The 12,307-nt window shown below is 43.2% G+C and overlaps 1 non-coding gene across 1 annotated transcript; it reads left to right on the top strand.

Moving 5' to 3' along the window:
* The first annotated feature begins 10,097 nt into the window (after nt 1-10,097).
* Nucleotides 10,098-10,171, top strand: Trnat-ugu (transfer RNA threonine (anticodon UGU)). Its single transcript has one exon. It is a non-coding gene; the product is annotated as a tRNA-Thr (tRNA).
* Nucleotides 10,172-12,307: the final 2,136 nt, after the last annotated feature.

Here is a 12,307-nt window from a genome sequence, read left to right as displayed (position 1 = left end):
TCTCCGAATTGTAAGTATTGAATGATGTGGGACGGGTGCAGTGGCGTAGCGGATAAGACATCGGCCTCCTAATCGGAAGGCCGTGAGTTCAAATTCCGGCCGCGGCCGTCTGGGTAAAGGGTGGAGATTTTCCCGGGAGAGAAATTCAAGTTTTACGCCCTCACGGCAAAGCCATTAGGGGCATGTTCCCGGGTTTTAACCCGACTTTAGATGAGATACACAAGTGTATGCGTGTTTAGGTGGTATCAGCCATCTGCACTTATGGCAGAATGACCGAGGTCTTTTACGTGCCACTGTGGTGACACGGGGGTGGGAGATGGATACCGTCTCTGGGTCTGCACATAAAGTTGACCTGTGTCCGTCCCGGCCCGGATTCGAACCAACGACCTTTCGATCACAAGTCCAGTGCTCTACCACCTGAGCTACCCGGGCCCCCGGAGATTTTCCCCATCTCCCAGGTCCACTTATAGTGCAGACATGCTAGTGCCTTATCCCCCTTCGTGTGTACACGCAAGCGCAAGACCAAGTGCGCACGGAAAAGATCCTGTAATCCATGTCAGAGTTCGGTGGGTTATAGAAACACGATAATAGCCAGCACGCATCCTCCGAAATCAACGTATGGCTGCCTGAATGGCGGGGTAAAAACGGTCATACACGTAAATATCCACTCGTGCAAAAAACATGAGTGAACGTGGGAGTTTCAGCTCATGAACGAAGAAGAAGAAGAAGAAGAAGAAGAAGAAGAAGAAGAAGAAGAAGAAGAATGATGTGGGACACTGAACTACTCCCGTTTTGAATCAATATGACTCAGATACGCATGCAAATGTGTGCAAGATTTAAAACCAGTTGCTACAGTCAGTATCGGCGTGGGTTCGACCCCTAAGTTCTGTGAGGGATTTATTACCCAGTCGAATTAATGCAGTCTTTCCTCGGAGTCCGAACACCCCCGTGTGAACGCATGCGCAAGATAAAGATCCCAACTTGACAGCGAAAGTCTCAGGGCTTGGAAACACACGCATGCATAAAACATACCCCCAAAATCGCTTTCTCAAGTGAGAAAGAAAACCCGAATTTTGGGGGCGAAAGGGGAATGGGGCGAACGATAATTAAATGGGGCGAAATGGATGGATAGCCTTGTGTCTGTCTCTTTCTGTCTGTGTCTGTCTGTGTCTGTCTGTGTCTGTCTCTTTCTGTCTCTCCGCATGCCTTCATGTCTGTTTGTTTATCGAGCAGCTTTTGCCAGTGACTGATTCTATTTAAGTCAATCAATCAATCAATCAGTCAATCAATCAATCAATCAATCAATCAATCAATCAATCAATCAATCAATCAATCATTAAAGAAAGAAAGAACAAAAGAAAAACAAAAAGAAAGACAGAAATGAAGACAAAAGCCAAACAGATTCGAATCTAGTGTTGACCCTTCAGAGGTACAAAAGTGACACATCCAAAAATGACTGTGACAATAAGAATATTCTTTGTAGAAGTATTCACGATTTGCAGGACCCGTGACGTAGCATAATTGACAGACCCAAGGTGAAGGCCATACGGTTTGTGAGGGGAACCCGAACTTCCGGTTACAAACACACACACACACACACACACACACACTCATCAACACTCACCGTGAAAATAAATGGTATGACCTTGCCCTATAAGAGTTTTTGCTTGGTGATACTGTTGTTTTATCCCAGTTATTTGTATACTCTGTATCCTCGTTAAATTTTTGCTTAGTTTGTTTTAGAATGAAATTGTAAAGCGCCTGGAGCCAATTGCTGGAACTCGCGCTGTAGAAAAGCTACTTATTATTATTGTTATTGTACAAGGCTACAACTGTTGTTCCCAGGGTGACAGCCTGACCTCTCGCCATCTCTGTGCGCAGTTCAGCACGTGGGGCAGGGACCACGCGTGACACACGCGTCTCTCTCAACTGCGCACAGCATTTGCAGCGCGCCTGGTTGGTACATCAACTGCTACCGGTGTTAAAGGAAAAAGGTGTCCGCTGGGAAAAAGAGTCCTGTGCGGACTTTCCAGCCTGGGAAATAGGACACCTTTTCCTACGAAATATGGTCCATAGACCTCGGACACAAAGTCTGGGGATATATTGTCTTAGGAATGAAAGTTCGCTGGACTTTGAAACAACCGGGCACTTGAGCCTTTCCCTCCGGTCCTCCCTGAACGGGCAGTACATGGCCAACGGCAGTGATTCACAGAAACAGGGGGTAACAAGGTACAGTGGATTGGTGTTGGAGGCGAATATTACTCCCATAACTTGAGTGAGATGAAGATAAAATGTTGACCTGTTGAGTAGTAGCTGGATTAATCAAAGCACACACACACACACACACACACACACACACACACACACACACACACACACACACACCAGGGCCGGACCCAGGGGGGGGGTTCCAGGGGTTCCGGAACCCCACCCCTGGAAAAAGCATGTACCTTGCTTTGAGTGTTTTTTGTTTTTTTACAAGTTTTAGCACCAAAACAATGCTGCTCTTAACCCTCAAAACAAGGCCCAGAATGCACCAGATTGCACAGATTTTAACCGTTTTTAAAAAATTGTCCGGGGGGGCATGCCCCCGGACCCCCCTGGTTCGCGCGCCTGCTTTGCCAAACTAGAGACTAGGTTTCTGGTCAAAACGAATGATTAATCTGCTGTATCATTCGCTTGTCGGAAAGACAATCGGCCTACGCGCATCTCTCAAATATGACCTTCTCTTGTCTACTGTCTCGGAAGATTTATTCTACTCCCAAATAGCACTTCTTTGCGCCTCTTATGACTCCTTCGTCCTCTAGAATCCCGTATCCACACCAAATACGAGCTGATTTGGTGAAATAAAGCACATGTCTACTTGCAAAACCCATCGAACAGCCATTTCCGGTGCTCGATCGTGGACATTTTCAGCTTTGAAGGCTATTTACGGGCAAATATCAATCGCTCCCTGACTTGTTATGCATCGAGAAACAAATTTAGTCATCGCTGAATCAGTAGCTTACCTTAAATCCCGACATAAATCAAACAATACCTAGAAAACAGACAAAACTTGCCTTCACACGTGTCATGAGCGGCCTTCGGCTTCTGTTCGGCCTTTGACCGGTTATCCCCCGTGGTTTATGGCCCCGTTTAATGATGCATTGTTGCTTTTGTTGGTGTTTTTTGTGCTTTTTACATTTAGTCAAGTTTTGACTAAATGTTTTAACGTAGAGGGGGGAATCGAGACGAGGGTGTGGTATATGTGTGTGTGTGTGTGTGTGTGTGTGTGTGTGTGTGTGTGTGTGTTTGTGTGTGTGTGTGTGTGTGTGTGTAGAGCGATTCAGACTAAACTACTGGACCAATCTTTATGAAATTTTACATGAGAGTTCCTGGGAATGATATCCCCGGAGTTTTTTTTCCTTTTTTTCGATAAATGTCTTTGATGACGTCATATCCGGCTTTTTGGTCACACCCTCATTTTTCAATCAAATTGATTGAAATTTTGGCCAAGCAATCTCCGACAAAGGCCGGACTTCGGTATTGCATTTCAGCTTGGTGGCTTAAAAATTAATTAATGACTTTGGTCATTAAAAATCTGAAAATTGGAGAAAAAAAAAGTTTTATAAAACGATCCAAATTTACGTTCATCTTATTTTTTATCATGTTCTGATTCCAAAAAACATATAAATATGTTATATTTGAATTAAAAACAAGCTCTGAAAATTAAAAATATAAAAATTTTGATCAAAATTAAATTTTCGAAATCGATTTAAAAACAATTTCATCTTATTCCTTGTCGGTTCCTGATTCCAAAAACATACAGATATGATATGTTTGGATTAAAAACACGCTCAGAAACTTAAAACGAAGAGAGGTACATGTACAGTAAAGCGTGCTATGAAGCACAGCGCAACCGCTACAGCGCCAAACAGGCTCGTCACTTTCACTGCCTTTTGCACTAGCGGTGGACTACGTTCAGTTTCATAACACCCCCGGTATAGGGGTGTGTAAAGGATTCGGTCCATGTGTTTGTTTGTTTGTTTGTGTTCGCATATAGATCTCAAGAATGAACGGTCCGATCGTCACCAAACTTGGTGAACAGGTTCTATACATTCCTGAGACGGTCCTTACAAAAATTGGGACCAGTCAAACACACGGTTAGGGAGTTATTGGTGTGTATAGGATTCGGTCCATGTGTTTGTTTGTTTGTTTGTGTTCGCATATAGATCTCAAGAATGAACGGACCGATCGTCACCAAACTTGGTGAACAGGTTCTATACATTCCTGAGACGGTCCTTACAAAAATTGGGACCAGTCAAAGACACGGTTAGGGAGTTATTGGTGGATTAAAATTATACAAGGACTTATAGAGGGACATCTTAATGGTCAAAGGGAAATAACCATTCTCACTCAGTCACTGCCACCAACTGAGAAGGTTATTTCCCTTTGACGGGGGTGTTTTTCCTACCTCGGAGGAATTTCTTGTTCTGTGAGTTCCACAGCTTGACTAAATGTAGTAATTTCGCCTTACGCGACTTGTTGTTTGTTTCGTTTAAGACTTGTCGTTTAATGACTTTATCTAAACAACAAAGTGACTGTGGTGAGATAAACAAATTTAAAAAACAAAAGATACCTGTACTCACCGACACTAGAACAACACAATTAAGACAGTACGAATTTTCGCTTATGTAAGCTTCGTCAGGAACAAACAAACACAAAAGGCAACAAAAAGCAGACGCCACAATGAACGAACAAGGTTTGACAAAAATAGGATATGATATTCTTTTCAAACCTTGTTCGTTCCGTGTTGCGTCTGCTTTGTGTTGCCTTTTGTGTTTGTTTGTTCCTGATGAAGCTTACATATAAAGCGAAAATTCGTCTTGTGCTGTTCTTGTGTCGGTGAGTACAGATATGTTTATTTTTTTTTATTTTTTTTAACTTTCATGACTTTATGTTGAAAGGACAGGTTGAAAGATTAAGCTAAGCCTAAGCCTAAAACCTTCATTCTTATGAAATAAAGTTCTAAGTTCTCTCTGAGTACGTCTAAGAACACCTGAATACGTGCAAACAAACTTTTCCAGGACACACGACCTGATCCTCACGATGTCACACTTTCTCACACACCAGACAAAAGTAAACCTTAATGACGCACAGCAGACGAAACCCAAAGAGGGCGATATATTGCTTTATTACACCATATATATACAACGGGTGGACATATTGTCGACAAGATTGTCCATCACGCATTCAATTGACCGCCACTCTTGACTGCAAAGTGACATTTATTACGATTGTTCGGGTCCCGTAGTGGCACAACAAGTCGGTCAACGTCCAAAGTCTTCCAGTGCTTGTAAAGATAGTGTTGGTGCATTCGCGGTTACCTGCATAGCTCTAGTCTAAATGTACCGAATATACGAGAGAGAAAAAAAAGAAGAAAAGAAAGAGAAGAATATACGAACCTGTTCAGCGCCTCAGAGCCTATCATGGCTTGTATATGCAATACGAACATTCGTTTACTTGAACAGGTCCTAAACTCAACATCGTGACTGCAATTGTTTTGACAGAGTTGGATTGGGATGCTGAATTAATTTAGCAGCTTAATACAGGTTTCAAATACAAATTTGATTGAACCCCCCACCCCCCACCCCCCAATTCGATATAGCTCAACCAGCCCCCCCCCCCCCCCCCTGCATCGCAACGCACCGCACCGCACCGTAACCCCTACCTCTTTATTAAAAATAAAAACTCTAGCAGCTAGAATAATGATTATCGGTACGTGTCTCCAAGTTGATGGATGCAAAATACAGGGAAGCTATGTCGTGTAATGGTATGCATGATTATTTCAACACGACTTAATTCAGGAATGCAACTTTCACTTCATGGTCATTATCTTTGCAGGTGCAGAGGCAACGTGATTTCTGACGCTCGTTAAAGGAGATTTAGTGCACATTATTCAGTCATTAAAAGCGTGTTTTTTTTAAACTCTAATCATGCTTCTTGACTGAAGACTCTGTGTGTGTGTGTGTGTGTGTGTGTGTGTGTGTGTGTGCGTGTGTGTGTGTGGTGTGTGTGTGTGTGTGTGTGTGTGTGTGTATATATATCTTTTGTTTTCCTTTTTACATTTAGTCAAGTTTTGACTAAATGTTTTAACGTAGAGGGGGGAATCGAGACAAGGGTCGTGGTGTATGTGTGTCTGTCTCTGTGTGTGTGTGTGTGTGTGTGTGTGTGTGTGTGTGTGTGTGTGTGTGTGTGTGTGTGTGTGTAGAGCGATTCAGAGAAAACTACTGGACCGATCTTCATGAAACTTGACATGAGAGATCCTGAGTATAGTATCTCCAGACATTTTTCTTTTTTTTGGGATAAATGTCTGATGACGTCATATCCGGTTTTTCGTGAAAGTTAAGGCGGCACTGTCACGCTCTCATTTTTCAACCAAATTTGTAGAAATTTTGGTCAAGTAATCTTCGACGAAGCCCGTACTTTGGTATTGCATTTCAGCGTGGAGGCTTAAAAATTAATTGATGAGTTTGCTCATTAAAGTTGTCATTAAAATCGATTTTTCGCAAACAGATTTAAAATTGATTGCACCGTATTCTTTATCACATTCTGAATCTAAAAATATATACATATGTCATGTTTACTCTTAAAATGTGATCACATTTAACGAAAATAGATGAATTAGTTTTACGATTGAAATTTAAGAAATCGATCCAAAAATTATTTCATCTTATTCTTTATCGTTTCTTGATTCCAAAAACATATAGATATGATAGGTTGTATTCAAAACAAGCTCAAAAAGTTAACAAGTATACAGAAAATCGCGCTTTCCTGCTTAGGCAAAAAAAAAAGTCTGTTTACGGTAACATAGGCACAAAAAAATAGGGTCGGTAGGTCGAGATTTTTTTTTCCCAAAAAAAACATATTTTTAAGTTATTTTGCCAAAAAACAAAGATTTTTTTTTCCCAAATGCCAAAAAAAAAGTCTAGGGTCGCGCGAAAAAATAGGGTCGGTCGGGATACCGTAAACAGACTTTTTTTTGTGGTGGCCTTAGCACAATACGCTACCGCGCTATTCTGGCGTGTTAGTTTCACTGCGTTTTGCACGTGGGAGGTGAGCGATTTCCTTCTCGCGGGGATTGACGAAGCTGTACTGTCTTGGTGAAAAAATACAGTGCGTTCAGTTTCATTCCGTGAGTTCGACAGCTTGACTAAATGTAGTAATTTCGCCTTACGCGACTTCTTTTTTCTTTCATCCATGATGCCTTTAGGGCAGTTTCCATTGGACGGTTTCAGCGCACTTGCAATATGGCATAGGACATCTGAGTGTCTTCGTAATTACACCCCCGGTATAGGGGTGTGTATAGGTTTCGGTCGATGTGTTTGTTTGTTTGTTTGTTTGTGTGTTTGTGTGTTTGTGTGTTTGTGTGTTTGTGTTCGCATATAGATCTCAAGAATGAACGGACCGATCGTCACCAAACTTGGTGAACAGGTTTTATACATTCCTGAGACGGTCCTTACAAAAATTGGGACCAGTCAAACACACGGTTAGGGAGTTATTGGTGGATTAAGATTCTACAAGGACTTATAGAGGGACATATTAATGGTCAAAGGGAAATAACCTTCTCAGTTGGTGGCAGTGAGAATGGTTATTTCCCTTTGACCAACGGGGGTGTTTTTCCTACCTCGGAGGAATTTCTTGTTTTTTCTGGAGCGATCTTGGTGCATTTCAGCGATGTTCCAAATAGCGACGCGACGGTGGCAGCGACGAAAAGGCTGGCGGCAGGTGAATTTTAGTGTTCGTGTGTCCATTAAAAGCAGTGCGGCAGGCGGATTTTTACACGTTAAAATCTCACACAATCATGCTGTAAGGCCAACAATATATGAAGCTACTTATGTTGGTGAGAAAATTAAAAAAGACAATACATGTATTAGGAAAACCCGCTATTATTTCAACAAAATGCTAAACAATCGGAACGAACCCGGTGCCTTTGACAATAAACTTTTGGAGGAATTCTTCCTGGACGATGTGCAGCTCAGAGAATACACAACCGTTTTTATTCTCAATCTCATAACTCCATTGTCCCATCCCTGGGAAATTCGGGTCGGATCCTCCTTGTGGAAAGCCAGCAGCAACAGAGTCGCGCTACCCAGGTGTGTGCGCGTACAGGTGTAATCAGCCACCTACACTTATGGCAGAATGACCGAGGTTTTTTTACGTGCCGCAGTGGTGACTCGGGAGGTGGGATATGTACACTGTCTCTGATTCTTCACATAAAATTAATTTTGACCGGCACGGTTGGCCTAGTGGTAAGGCGTCCGCCCTGTGATCGGGAGGTCGTGGGTTTGAACCTCGGCCGGGTCATACCTAAGACTTTAAAATTGGCAATCTAGTGGCTGCTCCGCCTGGCGTCTGGCATTATGGGGTTTGTGCTAGGACTGGTTGGTCCGGTGTCAGAATGATGTGACTGGGTGAGACACGAAGCCTGTGCTGCGACTTCTGTCTTGTGTGTGGCGCACGTTATATGTCAAAGCAGCACCGCCCTGATATGGCCCTTCGTGGTCGGCTGGGCGTTAAGCAAACAAACAAACAAACAAACAAACAAACAAACATAAAATTGACCCGTGTCCGTCCAGGCCTAGATTTGAACCCGTAATCCGCGATGCGTTCAATTATCTAACTTTATCATTCTTTTTAATTTGAGAGTTCTGAAAGCAGGGCGGAGTGGGCTAGTGGGCTAGTGGATAAGACATCGGCCTCCTAATCGGAAGGTCGTGAGTTCAAATCTATTTTTTCCCGATCTGGCAGGTCAACTTATGGGCAGACCTGCTAGTGCCTATAAACCCCCTTCGTGTGTACACGCAAGCACAAGACCAAGTGCGCACGGAAAAGATCCTGTAATCCATGTCAGAGTTCGGTGGGTTAATAGAAACAAAAGAATACCCAGCATGTCTCCTCCGAAAGTGGCGTATGACTGCCTGAATGGCGGGGTAAAAACGGCCAAACACGTACAAACCCACTCGTGCAAAAACATGAGTGAACGTGGGAGGTTCAGCCCATGACCGAAGAAGAAGAAGAAGTAGGCAACGGTTGCGCCTTTGTGAGACGCCTTTTGTTGTCCACCTGTTGTAAAAGCGAACAAAAATGACTTTAACCAATACTTCGCACTTCACGCGTGTTTGGAATACGCGTCGCGACGGCAAGATAATAACCTCATTACAGGAATGGGTAGAGAGAGGGGCTTCAGCTTGCTATCGTGGGCTTGCAGTCCCGCACCCCAACCCCCCCCCCCCCCCTCCTTCTTCCTCGTCGTTTCTTGTTCCCTCCCACAAACCCTCTCATTACCTACTCTGCCCCCTGTCCTTTTTTTGTTTGACACAGCGTATAGCGACCTGTTAGCGACAAAAGTGATCATTTCAGAAATCAACTCTTTCTTTTTTTTTATCAAAAGGGGAACTCCTCTTTAAGCACACACCCCTACCCCCCCCCCCCCCCCCCCCCATTCAAGACGCACTCCCATTTTCTGTTGAAAACCTCAGTATAGTTACCTCCATCTAAAGATTACCTCCTTCCCATGAAGTTAAAAAACAAAGGAATACTGTACTCACCAATACAAGAACGAGACAAGACGGTACGAATTTTCGCTTATGGAAGCTTCATCAGGAAAAACAAGAACACAAAAGACAACAAAAAGCAGACGCAACACGGAACGAACAAGGTTTGAAAGAAAATGGAGGGGAAACACGCAAAAAAGGGAAGGAACTCTAGGAACGGAAATGAATGAAAGGGGAGAGAAGTGGTTGGATGATGTCATGGGCGAAAATTCGTACCGTCTTGTCCCGTTCTTGTATTGGTGAGTACAGTATTCCTTTGTTTTTTAACTTTGTTCATCTTACCACAGTCACTTCGTTGTTTTGATTCCTTCCCATGACCTAACTTCCTCAGATTTGTGGGGAGGGGGTGTTGAAAGGGGGAGGGGGGGGGTGTTCCACTGTAGCATTGACTATTTATAGCCCTCTCCTCTCATCGCTCATCTCCTCTCGGTCAGTCGTATGACCCAGTTCACAGAGGAGCTGGCCAACCATGCATGCATAAGACAGATCGAGACAGCCAGTGTCCCGGGTAGCTCAGGCGGTAGAGCACTGGACTTGTGATCGAGAGGTCGCTGGTTCGAATCCGGGCCGGGACGGACACTGGTCAACTTTATGTGCAGACCCAGAGACGGTATCCATCTCCCACCCCCGTGTCACCACAATGGCACGTTAAAGATCTTGGTCATTCTACCATAAGTGCAGATGGCTGATACCACCTAAACACGCAAACATCAAAAAGCCGTGAGGGCGTAAAACTCGAATCGTATAAACCAATTCATGTCCAATATAGGCAATTAAGACCTGACGGACAATAAGACCCTTAAAATTTACTTTTTTACTAGTGTTCCTCCCAGAACACGCTGGCGGTCAAGGTGAACAATGACTGTCGAGATCTGTGAAAAATGTCATATTTTGGTCAAACATACAAATAATATGGATGTATCCATCTATTCTGGTTAGAATTCCTGTTAGATTTTATGATTGAACGCACACAAACATGCACTGTTTTGTAGTCTCGGCTGGCCGCCTGAATATGAAGTTTTGTCGTCCTCAAAGAAGGTTTGTTTGGTTTGTTTGTTTGCTTAACGCTCAGCCGACCACGAAGGGCCATATCAGGGCGGTGCTGCTTTGGCATTTAACGTATTCGTATGAATAATTATAATGAAGTCACTCTCGGCAGAGCCTCGAGTGACGTCATCATATTCACTGACCCAGTCTCGACAAAATACCACGCGATACCATGGATGGAAGGAGCTGAAACTTATACATATACATATATATATCATTTCTAAGTTGTGGTAGAGTGTTCTTGTTAGTTCTTGCTTTTCTATAGAAACACTGAGGCAAGCTATGTACATGACATCTTGTAGACTGGCCTTAGTGGGGTTTTTACACCCCCGGTATAGGGGTGTGTATAGGTTTCACTCGATGTGTTTGTTTGTTTGTGTGTTTGTTTGTTTGTGTGTTTGTTTGTTTGTGTGTTTGTGTTCGCAAGTAGATCTCAAGAATGAACGGACCGATCGTCACCAAACTTGGTGAACAGGTTCTATACATTCCTGAGACGGTCCTTACAAAAATTGGGACCAGTCAAACACACGGTTAGGGAGTTATTGGTTATTTCCCTTTGACGGGGGTGTTTTTCCTATCGGAGGAATTTCTTGTTTTCTATTGATACAAGGGAAAGCAACTCACGGACAACCCACAACAACTTGACAGAGTTATTGCCGAACATCGTTTATTACAACGACCTCCATCATATTATTTTGTGTTGTTCAATGTTGGTGCTAGTGTGCTTACCATACTTAAGGCCTTATCGCCCTTTCAGTATGGTTGGCCTTTTGTTATCCCTTAATGGTGTATGGATAGATTCTCTCCAACGTGAAAAGCTGTTTAACACAGTGGTGCATAAGAAAAGATAGAAAAAGACACACAATGCATGCAAAAGCAGAGGAAAATATTTTTTTATTAGATTTATCGTTCAGGGTCATCAAAGACAGTTATCACCAAAATACTGTCTCGGGATATCATACTCAGGAACTCTCATGTAAAGTTTCATGAAGATCGGTCCAGTAGTTTCTCATAATCACTCTACACACACACACACACACACACACACACACACACACACACACACACACACACACACACACACACACACACACACACACACACCACACCCTCATCTCGGTTCCCAGTCAATGTTAATACATAACCCGGCACCACCACCACCACCATGAACAACAACAACAACAGCAACATCAACAGCAACAACATTAACAACATCACCAGCAAGAAGAAGAAGAAGAAGAAGAAGAGCAACAACAACAACAACAACAACAACAACTAGAACAACAACAACAACTAGAACAATAACAACACAACGAGAGAGAGAGAGAGAGAGAGAGAGAGAGAGAGAGAGTGAGAGACAGAGAGACAGAGACAGACAGACAGACAGACAGACAGACAGACAGACAGACAGACAGCGACATGAAAACAGGGAAAAACAGAGACTGTTGAAGAATATCTTTTGCACTCGTTCTCCCTGCATACTATTGTATTGTATTGTATGGGGAGATTTATATAGCGCTTGACGTTCTCTAAGCGCTTTACATATTAATTGCTGCCGTGTGAGATGGAATTTTTTTACACAATATAACACGCATTCACATCGGCCAGCAAACCTCAAGCCTATTAGGGCGAGCATTCCCCTTTCACGGCCTTTACTCCAAGTC

Source organism: Littorina saxatilis, linkage group LG16, assembly GCF_037325665.1.
Source record: "Littorina saxatilis isolate snail1 linkage group LG16, US_GU_Lsax_2.0, whole genome shotgun sequence".
NCBI lineage: Eukaryota > Metazoa > Mollusca > Gastropoda > Littorinimorpha > Littorinidae > Littorina > Littorina saxatilis.
Note: the sequence above shows the minus strand (reverse complement) of the source record. Positions and strands in the feature narration are given on the sequence as shown.